This window comes from Mus pahari, chromosome 7 (genome assembly GCF_900095145.1).
Source record: "Mus pahari chromosome 7, PAHARI_EIJ_v1.1, whole genome shotgun sequence".
Taxonomy (NCBI): Eukaryota; Metazoa; Chordata; class Mammalia; order Rodentia; family Muridae; genus Mus; species Mus pahari.
In genome coordinates, this window is record NC_034596.1 from 8771108 (window position 1) to 8788373 (window position 17266).

Here is a 17266-nt window from a genome sequence, read left to right on the forward strand (position 1 = left end):
CCCATTTCTCTTTCAGGAAAAGAAAATCCAAAAACACAACATGTAGTTCAGGGGCCAGAGCAAAGACTTATACTTCTGGTCTCAGTCTCTCAGGTTGGAATTTCTTTTTATATAAAGTTCCCCATCCTGCTATGCTATTTTCCTCTCCTCACTTCATTTCCCCCATGACGGTTGGACATTAGGCTTCTTTCCAATGAGAACCATTCCAGTTTTCAGTTTGTCCTCACATTTATTATAATGATTTGAAAAGCATTTAAATGAACTTTTAAAGGTATTTGGTTAAGAAAAAAGTTAAAAATGAGCTCTATTGGGATCTAGACAACTCTTTTGGTTGGGTGACATACTGGCTTTCAGTTAACAATGCTTTTGAGAAAGAGATCTCCCGACTTCTTTGTTCCAGGTGACTACATTTCTGGAGTCAGCACTAAGCAGAATTGCTGGTAGGGTTGTACATGCTTGGGCAGTATGACAAAGCCACCTGACCGGTTAGGTCACTTCTAAATGGATAATCATGTTGTGAGCTGCAGTTCTGGCTTATCACTCTGGTTCATAGACACACACACACACACACACACACACACATACACACACACATCATATACATATACAGTCATGGTCAGAGCTAGACACATTTTTGAGGACTTTTCAAATCCAGCTGATATTTTAGGTAGATAAATCTCAGACTATAGACGGTATCACAGCCAGAATGATCTTCTCACCCACTCTACAGAGATGCACATGTTCTAATCCTGAGACTCCATGAATACATAGGAGCAACATCGAAGGTACAGTAAATTCAGTTAAACATAGCTTCATGAGACTCACTTCATTCTGGCGAGATCTAGAATCTTTTGACAAATGTACATTATTTTAATCCACTAGAAATATAGTAGATTCAGTAGTGAGAGGAAGGGGGCCACACCAGGAGAAGAATATTCATCTACTTGTCTGGAAAATCTCTCTCTCCTCGCTTTCCTTGCTTGGTCAATTGTTTCACCTTCTGGGAATACCTCCTAGTGAAGCTTTCCCTCCGACTTGGCTCAGACTGTTTCTCAAGGCTACTGACACCCCTTGACTGACACCCCTTGGATCCTCTCTGAGTTCATTGTACAAGTTTCCCAAATCACCTTTCCCACATACTGAAGACTCCTCATGGGCATGAATCAGTTCCTATTCATCTTGCACAGGAGACTTTTGAATCAATACATCAAAGAGGAAACAACAGCTCTCTTTCAGATGCTTAGTGTGTTAAACTTTCTAGTAAGTGCTAGGGAAAACCACATGTATTTCCTCCGGAGTATCATTACTGTCTTTTCCTTATACATAGATGTTTATAGGGATGACCTTAGAGTCTGGTGGACACAGACAAGTTGTTGTGGAGGACAATGTCTTGGGAATGCCCTAGGATCACTGATCTAAGTGGAACCACGCCTGTAGGTGGCTTAGATGGAACCTGTTGAGCTGCTTAGCCAGTGAGCTACGAATGTAGCACCATAGACAATAAAGTGTTTTCTCTGACGGTGCCAACAGGTTTGCTAATACCGTCTTATGACAAGACAAGCCAAACTACCTAAAACAAGGGAAACCCTTCCTCTAGGATGCTGGGGAAACCCTTCCTCTAGGATGCTGGGGAAATGCTATTGCCAGGTATCATTTAGCACTGGAAGAGAGGCTCCAAAGTTCTATCAAGGGCTAATTGCAAACACCTGCTCATAGTTACAAAAACAAGCATAAAGCGATATCTTTCACCAATGCCTATTTTGACCAGCTGTTAGACTCTGGGTTATTTTAGACAAGATGTTCCTAATTTTTTTCCCCTGAATTATTTTCTGTTTCTCTAAGGAGCAAGACTATACATGGATACCCAGGTGTGTCCATCCCTCGAAACACAGTGGAGATCATTTCTCTGGCCTGCTGCTAGTGGGAGAGATTTAAGCTGTGGACACCTTTACTGTAGCATCTTTGATGTGATTCATACCCAATGGTTAATGCTCATATGCTATCACTGCAAAAAGCTTTAGACATTGACGGGAGAAGACTTTTGGGATCCAGCTAGTTCTTCTTTATCAATATTTAGTTCCAAGACAACTCAGCTGAAAATGCATAATGATGATTGGCTAAAGTAGATGTCAAGGGTTGCAGGGGAAGGGAGCATATGCGCAGGCCCTGAAACATCATGGTGGGCTCATCAGAATGCTTTTCCCTAAGAGCGATTATTTCTCCCAGCTTCCTGCACCTTTTGGGTGATTCTTGGAATCATGCTGAGAAACTCCTACCTGGCAGGCAATTTATCACTGAACTACATCCCCAGCCTTTTTTCTATCATTGGATGTCCTTGTGAAAAAGGTCAGTGGTCTGGTGGACTTGGAAACTGCTATATCTTGCATCTTTCAGAAATTTACGATAATGTAGTTTTAAAAGTCTGACAAAATAGGTACCCAGCTAAGTGACCCGAGTCAGAGTGTCTCAAGTTCACTGTCCTAAAGACTTTTTAGCTACACAGTTCTTTTCAAAAATCATATAATTAGAATTCTGTCCCTTGACTTTTTCCAAATTCCACATTTTAAAGTCCTTGTCCATGTTCTGTCGTGAGGTAGAATACTTTGTCCCACTTTCTAAGTTGTAAACACTTACCACTCTTGAGGTCTTTGTCATTGATATCATCAGGAAAAGTCCTCAGAGGCTGGGGCTGGTAGGTAAGAGCCACTACACCACTCACTATAGATGGCAGACCTACAACCAGAATCTAGTTTTTTTCCCCAAATTTTGTTTATTATCCCTTCTGTGCTTCTACTAGGTTCATAAAATGTCATCTTCCCCAGTATCAACTTAGAAGTCCAGGACATGGATGCTACCAGAGTCTATTCCTACCCTAACTTTGCCCCCTACACTTGCCCTGCTTGCAACTGTAAGGAAGGGAAGAGAGAGTGGCCAGTTACTAAATGAAAGAAGTCTGGGAAACAAAAATCATGTTCACAGAAGTGAGGCCCCCTTACCCCTGCATTTGATAGTTACTGAAGAGGACAAGTTAAGATTGCTCAACTCCAGATCTTAGAATCCCCATGAGTTTCACTACCTTACATAAGACTATCTCCCAGAAGCAAAGTTTTAGGGAAGACAATTATTCTAAAGGATGCCAGGGCATAGTGGTTGGAGGACTTTCCTGTACTGTGGCCCAAGGCTTGTTCAGTCTAGTAGAAACAAACTGTAATCCTGAGGTTTTTGTAGGACTCACAACCAGTCTTTTATTATTTTAAGAACACTTGGTTGCTATCCTTAGATATGGAGGTGGGGATAGGGCAAGCCTAGGGCTCAGAGAAACAGACACATTCTTCTAGAAATAACAATTTTGTTCTGTACACAGGAGTGTGGCCCCTGGGGCAGTGCTACTACATTCCAGGGCTCTACCCAGGTTGATGAATAGACACGATTTTATCTCATTAGTTATTGACACAGCGTGGAGACTCAAGCCGTTACGCACCTAGTTTAGCTTTTAAGGAGAAGAACCCACCAGTGACCTGAGAAAGTGGCATTTGGTCTGAGTAATAGATCTGCACATCTGCACTGAGCCTTGTGAGCTGTTCTTGGACTTCCTCACCTTTCAGTGTGTGTCCCTGCTGGGTACCCCACAGCAAGAATGTGAACCTCCCCCTGGAACATCTGTGATTGCCCAACAGAGCTTAGCCATGTTCTAAGAAGTCAGTACTGAGTACTTTCAATAAAACAGAACCATGTCCTCGAGCTGTAAATGCCTCCCAAAGACAATCAGACAGAACTGCATTGTTTCAGGGAGAAAGCCTCCTCACATAGTGGTCACATTGTGGTTACTGGGAGCCTGGGGATTGATCCACACAGAGGATGTACAGGAGAGAGGGGCTGGCATCTTTCCTGTGGATGGTGATGCTTTTAGATTAGGGTTTGCATTGCTTTGCGCACACACACACACACACACACACACACACACCAAACACAAGCTTTCATTGTGAAGTTTCTTGGCACCCTTTAGTTCCCAGTGTGACTTGGCTTGTGAGTAGGGATCTCCTCTTTTTGTCTGGGGGAAATTGTGTTATGGAAACTTGAATGATTCCTACAATACAAAAAAAGCACAGTGTGAACTGGTAGGATTGCCCAGTGGATAAAGGGGTTTGGTGCCAAGCCTGATGAGTTGAGTTTGATTATGTGGAACTTACATGGAAGAGGGAAAGAGCTGAGTCTTGCAAGTTGTCCTCTAACTTCCACACATGCACCACCACATGCATGTACTTAACACAGACAGACAGACAGACAGACACACACACACACACACACAGTGAATGTTACAAGAAAACTCTTTACACTGTACTATCTGCATTTGCATTTTCAAAAATGCATACTGTATACTTTACATGTCAAAACCAGAATATTAGGCAATAGGTTCTTGGCACATCATCATCTTCAGATACAGATCAATTAGCATGTACTTAGTATATTGTCTCAATTATTTTATGGGTAATATTTACAAATCTCTATTTGGATCAAGAATAGCCTGGGTATTCACATTAGTGCACCAGGATACTTTGTATCACTTTATTGCTAAAGTGAAAGAGAATTGTACTGGAAACAACTTTGCTTAAGTAGAACTGAAGGAGTGATATAAAGGAGGCTGATGGGTAAGTGCTGGTATTTAGCTGGTTCTGAATTTTAGACACCTTCTCTGTGTCTCTGTCCTCTAATCAAGGACGACTTCTCTGGAGAGTAATCCATGAAATATGTATATAAGTTGTTGTTACTCATCTGTCTTGGCCTGCATGCTGACAGATTGGCAGAAAATGGCACTCTGAGTTTGGACAATTATGAAATTTTTCTAAATATCATCTCAAAAACTGGTGGTCTCTCAAGCTACTACAGAACACTGGGTGAGTTGATTAAAGGAAAGGTAAATGGGGTTGGGATAGTTCAGGGCTAATTAGAGATTCAGTTAATGATTCAAATGTAATCATAGGCAGTGGGCATAGCTGATGAGTGTCAGGCTTTATATTTTTTATCATTTATTTTTATTATTCTTAATGACATGTCTGTATATGTACATGAGAGTGCAGGTAGACACTGAGGCCAGAGGTGTTGAATACCACCACCCTTGCAGTCATTGAGCTAGAGGTAAAGGTTGCTGTGGACTACCCAATGTAGATCCATAGCCCTTCACACTGAGCCTCAACAAGAGCAGTCTACAGTCTCTACCACTGAGCCATCTCTCCAGCACGACAGAGTTTTCAGTTCATATTCTTCCATTTTCAGATTCTTCAATGCCTGAATTCAATGTATGCCTTAGCCTATGAGGACACTCTAACTAGAATGTAGCTACAGCAAGTCTTTCAAAAGTAAGCCTTCTGCCAAGGTGGGGTAGAATGTACTGTTGTTTATTTTTATAACCCAGGATCATACAGAACAGGCCTCAAAACTCAGGAGACAAAGCAGGGTAAGTTGTGTCTCTTTATTCTGTGCTCAAGGCCTTTCAACGGTATGAAACATCTCCTTGTTCTCTTATTGTGCAATCCAGCATGCAGCTCTGAATAGGACCGTTTATAACTGGAAATTCCAGTGGCGTTCCACTTGTTCCTGACTTGTTTCCATGCCAGATGACACCCTCGGAGACTTTGAGGTTGCATGTTTGAAGGAAGTGCAACCCGCCCACACCTCTGACTCCATATGCCTACCAATGTGTCAGCCCAGACTCTGGAAGGGCAGTGGGCTTCATTGGAAAAACAACTTCTGGCTGAAAGTGGATAAGAGCCTGTGTCTAGAAGATGGGGATGCCTCATGATCTAATATGTCCTGTGGCTGAGGCTGCTGCTGCTGGTGTTTCTAGAAATTTCATCTGCGAGGAGGGGCTGAGATCACCTTTTAAAGAACCTATTCAAGTTGCCCATGGGTCCTGGCTATAGAAAGCTTGTAACAGGGTATCAGGGCAGGGTGTTTTGGCTTATGTGGTATAGATCCAAACACATTCTAGTCTCTCCTTAGGGAACAGTGCCTGTTTCATGTTCCTGTTCACCTCATTTGTATATGACCAAGTTTCTAATTGCATCTGGATTTCCAGAGTTTCATGGATTAAAAATGTGGCCAAACATAGGGATGGCTTTGTACCCTAGTAAAGACAAGAAAACATGAACAACATTATTTATTCAACTTATAGTATGTTGTTTAAAATTTTGATATTGTGTTTCAATTAATTAGCACAAAAATCCCATGCAGATACGTATATTAAACTGAAGAGTAAACTGCAAAAGTTTAAGGACTTTTATAGTTACTGAGCAGAAAGATAAAGTTCACACCCACCTAACTCTAATTCTACAAAGGGTCATTTCTTTTAAATAATGGTCATTTTCAGAAGTCTTTCCCACTGAGATGAGTGCCCTATACTCTTGGCCAGCAAGATCTTTCAGTAGTGCATCTTAGGAAGGTTAATTTCTAACTTCACAGGCTCTAGCTGTGTGCTCTCCTTGTAAATAATGTCTGTTCTTCCTCCTCTGTCCACAGAAATTCAGAATTTCTTGGTGTCTCTGCGTTTCTCTCTCAGCCAAAAGGCAATATGTAGCCCTTATCACTTAGGCGCAGAATATGGACATCACAGAGTCACGTTGCCTTCCTCTACTTGGACTACTGTGACAAAATGCCACAGGCTGGGAGACTTAAAAGCCAGAATTTTGTTTCAGTGACTTAGAGGCTAGGAAGTCCAAGTTCAAGGCATTCTGTGTCTTCACAGTGCCTACTTTCATGTTTTTAGATGATGCTGTTGTGACGTGTTAGAAGATCCAAATGAGCTCCACTGAGTCAGATACAAGGGTACTCCTCTCAATCTTGTGAGTTGGTTCTCTATACATTCCCCCAGTTCATGTGCCATGTTTAAATCTACTGATCTATCACTTTGTTAGGCAGGGATTTTTATAGTTGAATGTAATATCATTTGCATATTTTTTGTTTTTGTTGTTTATACTTTTGTATAATATCCAAATATTTTCCAAATCAGTGATTTTCACCCTCATTTATGTTCTAATTCACATTTCCAGGTTTTATTTCAAAGTCATTAATTTTTTTGGGGGGGGTGATTTTCAAAAAGCAATTAGATCAGGTTAACTTTCACTCTTTTTTGAATTTGTATCTAAATTTTATAAAACCATTTGTTTAATAGAAAGTTATTTCTTCCAATTCTATGTTATGTTTGCTTCTTTGCTAAGATTTAAGTGACTATAAGTATGTGTTTTTTGTTTTTTGCCCCTTTTTTTCCTAGTCTCTCCTGTTATATGGGTCTCTGTTTTTGTGAAAGGACTGAGATATTTTGATTATATCAGCTTGGTAATATATTTTGAAGGTCAGGATTGTTTTCTCCTCAGCTTTGTTCCTTTTGATCAAAATATTTTAGATTATCCAAAATACACAATGCACTCAAACTACTCAATGCCACAAAGGGGATATTCCTATTAAAGGTGACAAAGGACTAGATAAGGTATTTTTTTTTAAAGAATGGATACAAATTTTATCAATGTAGCCAAAAGGTATATATTAAAAATGTCACATCTATAATAATCAGAGAGATGCAGTTGAAATCACTGGAAACCCTATACTGAATAGATTGACTGTCAACAAAAGTCATGAAAGATAACAACTGTCGATAAGGATACAGAGAAAAAAGTACCCTGAAACACTGTTAATACAGTGATAAGGTAGTGGGGTTGATTTGTAAAGCAATATAGTGATTTCTCAGGATACTTTAAGTAGGACCACTACATAGTCCAGCAATCTCATTCCTAGGTTCAATTTCAAAATGTTTTAATGAGTATGCCAAAAAGGATGTCTATATTTATATGTATAAAGTAACAGTACTCAAAAATATCATTTCTATGAATGAATTATTAAACTCAAAGGGTACTATATGTATCCAGTACTATATTACTGTAAAGAGAGAAAGAAAATAGGATAAATATGAAATCCCATCATGTGTGATATATATGACAATCTGGATAAACTAGTGGACGTTATATTAAAGCCAATTGCAAAGAAATAGTACTAAACTATTACACTTGTATGTAGAATTCTAAAGAGTGTGGGCTCCTGGAAATAGCAAGTAAAATGGTGCTTGACAGATTTGGAAGTAGATAGAAGAGTAGGCAGAAAGAGGAGATAGCCAATGGGTGCTGAGCTGTAGGTGGATATGTAGACTATGCTCTGGCATTTTATGGCAGTATGTTATTCACACTGTATTAAGAGTTTTCTCGGTACCCAGAAAAGACTTTAAATGTTCTCACCACATGGAAATAATAAATATATGAGGTGAAATGTATCCTACTTACTGTGATTTGGGCAGGTATATACATATATTAACATGTTATATTGTGCTTTATAAATATATTCTATTATGATTTGCAAATCAAAAATAAAGCTAAATTTTCAGAAGGGAAATTAAATGCAGAAAAGAGTTTGATATTTTTCCACTTAGCTGCAAAATCATGAAATCAACACATTTCTCATAAGCCCATGCACAGTATTTGTTGTCTAAAACCAGGAACTAGTTTATATAGATATTTTATGATTTTATCTCACATTTGCTGAACACCAAATCTTTGGTTGCGATCAGTGAAATAAAGAAATGGAAGGACTCAGTCATGTCCTCAAGGAGATCATGGTCTGGCAGAAACAAGCTTGACTTTCATGAAGGAAGCAATATGTAAAGAAATTTCACCTTTGAAGTAAACACAAGAAGAATCTATATATGTATGACCCTTGGTTAGATCCTTGCAAGATGGAATACAAAGCAAGAATTCAGTCATTCAGGCAGAGAGAACATAACAAGAACTCAGATATGAAAAAAATGCAAGTGCTGAGTGTAGTTATGAAAAAATAGTTAAGAAGGTAGAAAATGTTTTTATCTTTAATTTAATCTTTTACTTAATTATTTATTTTTACACTTTTATTTTATTTCCCTCCCAGTATACCCTCCGACTCTTCCACATCCCATATCTCCTCCCCACCCTCATGTCTACAGGAGGATGTACCCACCACCCACCTCACCAGACCTATACATTTCCTGGGGCCTCCAGTCTCTTGAGGGTTAGGTGCATGTTCTGTGATTGAACCCAAACCCAGCAGTCCTCTGCTGTATGTGTGTTGGGGGCCTTGTATCAGCTGGTGTATGCTGCAAGGTTGGTGGTCCAGTGTCTGAGAGATCTCAGGAATCCAGTTATTTGAAACTGCTGGTTCTCCTACAGGGTTACCCTTCTCCTCAGCTTCTTCCAGCTTTTCCCTAATTCAACCACAGGGGTCAGCAGCTTCTGTCCATTGGTTGGGTGCAAATATGTTTTAATAGTCAACAGTAGCTTCAGAATGTTGGTAAGTTTAAAGTTATCTTTCCTATTTGAACACTTTTAAGTATGAGCATAGAGAATTGTTTAAATTACATATATAGAACATTTTTGCGAGTGGTATCTACCCTCAATGTTTTTGTGAATAGTCTTCTTAAATTTTCACTAACATTATATGGTAGAGTCTTGGTTTATTCACATAGAATATAGGAGCAATGCCATGCAATGTGTCCATGGTAGTTAGTTACCCAAATTCTGAATGTGCAGGCTTTCTACATATTTGATTTTATGGCATATCATCTCTGAATCCTGAGTTAGTCTTCTCTGTGTGCATGAAGCTCAGAAATATGAAGGTCAAAGGGTAACCTTGACCAAGGATTCATTTTTAGAGTGACAAGAATTCCAGTTAAAGGTGACAATGCCAGGGTGAGAACTACTACTTCCCTGATTTCGAGACCTCTTCCTATGGGTCCGGTTCTGCTCAAGACTTAAGATACATTGACTTCGGTGGAAACAGAGACTTATGGAAAATGACATCACTTGCTAGTGTAGGATTGAAGTTGCAATGCCTGGCTTGAATTTTGGCCTTACTCCACCCTTTTCCTCCTCCCTGGCTGCTCCTGTGGCCATGTGGCCCAATCCCAAGGCTACTACACAGAGTGGCCTTCTGTGCACAGGGTGGTAGCTTCTGGCAGTTGGTTGATGTATCCATTATGCCAAAAGGAGGAGGAACTCACCAATTTCAGTAGCAATCTAAGAGATCATCCAAAAAGTCTAAGGTATATTTATATAATTGCCATGTTTCCCCTGTCATGAACATAACTGAAATAAAATGGTGTGACTCATTGAGAAATTTCTCTGAAAGGACTAAATAATCACCAGGTTGTGATTCTCTACATCAGTACAGTAATGTATTATTTTTTGTTCCAAAGCCTCACCAATCTTTCTGTACCAGCTTTGTGAGGCTAGCAAACATCGTGTTATTTCTTGCACATGAGAAAACTGAAATGAGAAAGTTCATGGGGAAAAGTGCCAAGATTGTCAGCTAGGCTCATGTGACTTTTGGTTCTGTACTTTGGTTCTCTGAAATTTGTGCTTTCCCAAGTCTTCTGAGTTCAAGTCCATTGCTTTGACTCTTAATCCAACTTTCAATATTGAACTTATTATGAGCACGGATGACATTTACTTGAATGTTCCAGTCTGACATTTTGTGATTCATGGATTGTTCATGGTCAGTGGTCATGCCACAGTGATTGGTTGCTTCTTTTTCCTTATAAAATTTTTCTATTATTTTGCTACTCTACTTCAAACAAATTTGCATCAACTTATAGGTATATGATAAAATAGTAATATAACATCTATTAGAGATAGCAATATAATCAATCAAGAGAAAGTCAAGAACATAAAGATCAATTTGAGTAGGAAAGAATCCAACATAAAATATATGTCTCGAGTTTGATGAATTGTCTGTAGATAATGAGAGATGGCTCTACACTTGCTAGGAGTCAACAAAACACAAAAGCTTACTGAGTATAAAATCCACAGTGCCTTCATGAAAAACACAAACCAAATAGATCCAGAACCACCTTCCCAAGTCCTTGCAAACAGAAAAAACTGTAATTCACATAGCATGTTCCTTAGTCTCTATAGAACAAATTAACTTGTTTTCACAGGTTGGTTAAACCAGGATACACAACATCCATTACTTGCATCCCCTGGGTACTTAGTATTTTGGTAATATTTTGAAAGTATTCACCTACTATCCTTAGGTGGATAGAAATTTCTTTAATATTTGGTATTTGAATCACCTTTTTTGCCCCTGGGAAATTTACAAAAATAATATCTTGTTTAAACTACATTTGTAAGAACTGTGAGGTAGAAACACACTCCCTCTAAAGGGACATGTGTTAACTGACAGGGCTCTTTCCTCTTATTATACACTAAAATAGAAAAAGCCAAAGATTTCCATTATCCTCAGACTGTTACAGGTGGTAAATCCTATGTGTCCTTGGAATTCTCTTTAGCTCCTGCAGTGTAATGCTCAAGCCCCATTCTGTCACTCACTCATCCACCCTTTTATCAAACATTTATAGAAGATCATGCTGTACTTGAGTCTGAGACAGATAGATAGGTGATAGATGAATAGATAGATAGATATTTAGATATTTAGATAGATAGGTGATAGGAAAATAGATGAATGGATAGATTCTAGATAGATAGATAGATAGATAGATAGATAGATAGATAGATAGATAGATAGATGACAGAGTGCTACCATGGAATAAGATATGGATCAAGAACACTGAAATGCCCAGGATAATCCCAAGACAGCATAATTAGCATTGTGATAGAGGTATTTATAATGTGGTGAAAAAAGAACTATCAATATTTTGGATGAGGCAAAAAAAATGGATACATACCAGTGTTGATGGCCAACTGAGTGAGGTAACCCAGTCACAAAGGAACATACTTGGAATGCACTCACTGATAAGTGGATATTAGCCCAGAAGTTCTGAATACCCAAGATCCAGTTCACAGACCACATGAAGCTCAAGAAGAAGGAAGATCAAATGTTGATACTTCAGTCCTTCTTAGAAGGGGGATCAAAATATCCATGGGAGTAGATACAGAGACAAAGTTTGAAGCAGAAACTGAAGGAAAGGTCATTCAGTGACTGTCTCAACCTAAATACAGTTACCAAACCCAGACACTACTGTAGATGCCAACACGGGCTTGCTGACAGGAACCTGATATAGCTGTCTCCTGAGAAGCTCTGTCAGTGCCTGACAAATACAGAAGTGGAGTCTCACAGCAATCCATTGGACTGAGCAGAGGGTCCCAAATGGAGGAGCTAGAGGTAGGCCACAAGGAGCTGAAGGGGTTTGTAGCCCCACAGGAGAAAGAACAATATGAACCAACCAGTATCCCCAGAGCTCCTAGGGACCAAACCACCAACCGAAGAGTACCCAAGGAAGGACTCAAGGCTTCAGTCACATATGGAGCAGAGGACAGCCTTGTGTGACATCAATGAGAGGAGAGGCCCTTGGTCTTGCGAATGCTCAATGCTCCAGTGTATGGGGAATGCCAGGACAGGGAAGCAGGAGTAGGAAGGTTAGTGAGCAGGGGATGGGAGGGATGTGATGGGGGGATTTTGGAGGGGAAATGAGGAAAGAGATTCATATTTGAAATGTAAATAAATAATGTATCTAATAAAAAATAAAAAAAAAACAAATTTTTCAAAGATGTTGAAAAGAGACCGAGAGTGTTGATATAAAACCATATTAAGTACATAGAATTGGACAAGAATGGAGAATATGTTTGGGCAATGGAGCATCTAAGGGTTTTGAAGGATCTCACTCAGTAGACTTTGCCAGTAACACCAAAAATAGACTACATAATTCATTACCATAGTCAAGAATCCAGCTTAGGCATTATATTTGAAAAAGAAAATTCTGTTAATATTTGACTAATTAAAATTTTTTATGATATGGAATGCCTCATAAATTTGTGTATTTTTGCATAGGAGCTATGGTAATCTTCTCTATATTGTTTAAATTTTAGTATATGTGCTGCCATGATGAGCACACACACTAAATATTAAATTTAATTTAAATTTAAAGAGAAGTTTTCTGAGTCACAGTCATTTGTCTCTGTTTAGGTTCTGATGGAAGAGATAGGATGGTAATTACACTGCTATGTTCTGGGTATAGGCAGGGCTATCTCATGGCTATGTTGGAGATTTGAGCTGTGATTGAGTTTTCCTCAGACATAGCATTTTTTAAAATTAAGATTAAAACAATGTCAGATGATGTTCCATTGTCCATGATGTACTCCTCAGTAAGGAGTTTTAAGCTTTAGCTTCATGGTTTTGGATAAACTCCCCTCTGTGTGATCTATGCCCAGTTCACATGGCCAGGAAAGAATATGTTTCTTCCTGTCCAGTTACATAGACACTAATCCCAAAGCCATAGATTTGAAAAGATACTATAATATATGTTTTTTTTTCAGGGTGGGGAAATCACATTGCCAAAGAAATGCCAAAGAATCTTTGGATTTTGTCAAGTGTTAGGTTAAAGCTTTGTTTTGTCATGATATTGATGTCTTTAAACTGGAGAAAATAATGAAGTCTTTGCAGATATTAATAATGAAATTTATTCTTGAGGCTGAGCTTAAGAAGGTAAATTGTTCCTGTCTAAAAGAATTGCAGTGACAAAAATGGAGATGAGCCTGAGGGAAAGGAGGTCTAGTGAGAGGCACAAATTGGGATCCAGCTTAAGGGGAGGCTCCAAGGCCTGACACTATTACTGATGCTTACAGACAGAAGCCTAGAATGGCTGCCCTCTGAGAGACCCAACAATCAGCTGAAAGAATAAGATGCAGATATTTACACCCAACCAATGGAGAGAAGCCGGAGAACCCTTTGGTTAAATTTAGGGAAAGAATGGAAGATACTGAGGATGAAGGCATCCCTGTAGGAAGATAGGAAGACAAGCTGTCTCAGCTAACCTGGACCCCTGAGATCTCTCAGACACTGAGCCACCAACCAGGCAGCACACACCAGCTGATATGAGGCCCCCAACATATATATATAGCAGAGGACTGCCTGGTCTAGCCTTATTGAGAGAAGATGCACCTAACCCTTGAGAGACTTGAGGCCCAAGGGAGTTATAGGATCTGGTGGGATGGGAGTAGGTGGGATGGGGACATCCTCTGGGAGACAGGGGAATAGGTATGGGATGAAAATAGTCAAAGGGTGGATTGGGAGGTAGATAATGACTGGACTGTAAAAAAAGGTAAATCTTTGGTGAAAGTTAATAATTTCCGAAGATTTAGTTGCATTGTTCCACATTTTCAATTTCTGCAAGAGCAATTGGGTCAGTACGATTACTTGCAATGCAAACTTAATAGATTTGAGAAATTAGTACCAACAAACAAATATATCAAAAATATGACACAGCACAATAATACAAATAATTGTCTGCATATACTAATTAGATTTTCCTTAATATTTTTTGAGTTACATTCTCCCTTTCTTCTTTTTCATTAGAAAACATTTTTTTCAATTCTACCATCAGTTAAGGAGTGTTCCTCATTCTCCACATACTTGTCAACATGTGCTATCACTTGAGTTTTTGATCTTAGCCATTCTTAATGGTTTAAGGTGGAATCTCAGGGTTGTTCTGATTTGCATTTCTCTGATGACTAAGGACTTTGAACATTTTTTTAAATGTTCAGGCCATGAGATTCATCTGTTGTCTGTTCAGCTCTATACCCTATTTTTAATTGGGTTGTTTGGTTTTTGTGGAGGTTAGCTTCTTGAGTCTTTTATATATTTTGGATATTAGCCCTCCCTCTATCAGATGTAGGGTTAGTGAAATGTTTTGGTGTTTTGCTTTTTCCAATCTATACGTTGCTGATTTGTCCTTTTGATTACGTCCTTTGCCTTACAGAAGATTTTCAGTTTCATGAGGTTCCATTTATCAATTTGAAATCTTAGAGCCTGAGCCATTGGAGTCTTGTTTTGGAGACACCCCTAAAATCTCACCTTTGAGCCAATGAGTTCAAGGCTCTTTCCTAACTTTTCTTCTAGTAGATTCATTGCATCTGTTTTTTATTATTTATTTATTTATTTATTTATTTATTTATTTTTATTATTTTCTTTATTTACATTTCAAATGCTATCCCGAAAGTTCCCTATACCCCCCCGCCCCTGCTCCCCTACCCACCCACTCCCACTACTTGGCCCAGGCCTTGCCTTGTGCTGGGTCATATAAAGTTTGCAAGACCAAGGGGCCTCTATTCCCAGTGATGGCTGATTAGGCCATCTTCTGCTACATTTGCAGCTAGAGACACAAGCTCAGGGGGTACTGGTTAGTTCATATTGTTATTCCACCTACAGGGTTGCAGCCCCCTTCAGTTCCTTGGATACTTTCTCTAGCTCCTCCATTGGGGACCCTGTGTTCCATCCAATAGCTGGCTGTGAGCATCCACTTCAGTGTTTGCCAGGCACTGGCATAGCCTCACAAGAGGCCACTATATCAGGGTCCCTTCAGCAGAATCTTGCTGGCATGAGCATTAGTATCTAGGTTTGGTGGCTGATGATGGGATGGATTCCCGGATGGGGTAGTCTCTGGATAGTCCATCCTTTCATCTTAGCTCTAAATTTTGTCTCTGTACCTATATCCTTTCATGAGTATTTTGTTATGTTGAGGTCCTTGATCTACTTGGACTTGAGGCTTGTTCAAGGTGACAAATATGGATCTATTTTCATTTTTTTCCACAACCACTCTAGAAATCAATCTGGAGGTTCCTCAGAAAATTGGAAATATATCTACCTGAAGACCCAGCTATACCACTCTTGGGCATATACCCAAAGTTGTCCCACTATACCAGAGAGGCGTGTGCTCCACTATATTCATAGCAGCCTTATCTGTGATAGCCAGAAGCTGGAAACAACCTAGATGTTCCTCGACTGAATAATGGATACAGAAAATGTGGTTCATTTACACAAGGGAATAGTATTTAGCTATTAAGAATGAGGACATCACAAATTTTTCAAGGCAAATGAATGGAACTGGAAAATATTGTCCTGAGTGAGGTAACTCAGACCCAAGAGGACACGCACTGTATGTACTCACTAATAAGTAGATATTAGCCAAAAGTACAGAATACCTAGGATACAATTTATTAAACCATAAGAAGTGTAACAAGCTGAAATTCCCAAGTGAGAAGGTTTCAACCCCACTTTGAACGTGGAAAGAAATAATCATGGAAGGCAGAGGAAAAGGACAGGGAAAAGGGGAACAGGATCATATATGGGGGGAGGGGACAGGAGAGAAGCCCAGAGGGCCAAGAGAATAAATGGAAATAAGTAGCCTTGGGACTCGAGTGGGAGGTGGGTGGATGCTCTAAGAGTACCAGAGACCCAGGAGGTAAGACACTCAGGACTCATTGGGGGTGACTTTTGCCAAAATGCCCAACATTGGAGAAATGGTGAACTCTAAAAGTACACCTCAGTAGCTAGACAGGGCCTCAAGTGGAGGGACAGGGTTCCTAACCCGCAATCAAAATTCCTGACCCAGAATATTTACTGTCTCAAAGAACTGCAGGGACAAAAAAAAAAAAAAAAAAAAAAAAGAAAATGAACGACAGTCCCAACATGGGATCCATCTCTTGAGGGCACACCGAGGTCTGGCACTACTATGTTATGACTGCTTACAGACAGGAGCCTGGCATGACTGTCTTCTGATAGGCCATACCAGCAGACAGAAGCAGATAACTACATCCAACCACTGGAATGACCCCCGAGGAACCCCTGTTGTTGAATTAGGGAAAGGCTGGAAGAAGCTGAAGAAGAGGGCAACCACATAGGAAAACCAACTAACCTGGACCCTTGAGATCTCTCAAATACTGAGCTACCAACCAGGCAGCACATAGAAGCTGGTTTGAGGCCAACAACATATTTACAGCAGAGAGCTGCTTCTTCTGGCCTCAGTGGGAGAAGATGTGCCTAACTCTTAAGAGATTTGAGGCCCCAGGAAGTAGGGAAGCCTGGAGGGGGGTGGGTGGGGATATCCTCTTGGAGACCAGTGCAGGGTAGGGGTAGGGTGAGATGGGATGAGGAACTGTGGGAGAGAGGACAGGGAAGAGGGCAACAACTCTATTGTAAAAAATAATAAATGTAACAAAAATAATAATGATAAATGAATTATAGTAATATATTGTTTTGAAAATACTCAAAGTATTAGTCATAAAAGTAGTAATGACTATATAACATGAAACATTGACACTTGTTGAATTTCATGGAGTTTTCCTGAAGCCTTAATTTTTTAAAAAAAAAATTTATTATTATTATTTTCTTTATTTACATTTCAAATGCTATCCCGAAAGTTCCCTATAACCCCCCGCCCCTGCTCCCCTACCCACCCACT

General features: G+C 39.6%; 1 non-coding gene across 1 annotated transcript; it reads right to left on the reverse strand.

Moving 5' to 3' along the window:
- Positions 1-12816: 12816 nt before the first annotated feature.
- Positions 12817-12920, reverse strand: LOC115064527. The gene has a single exon (XR_003844357.1). It is a non-coding gene; the product is annotated as a U6 spliceosomal RNA (small nuclear RNA).
- Between the last annotated feature and the right edge of the window lie 4346 nt (positions 12921-17266).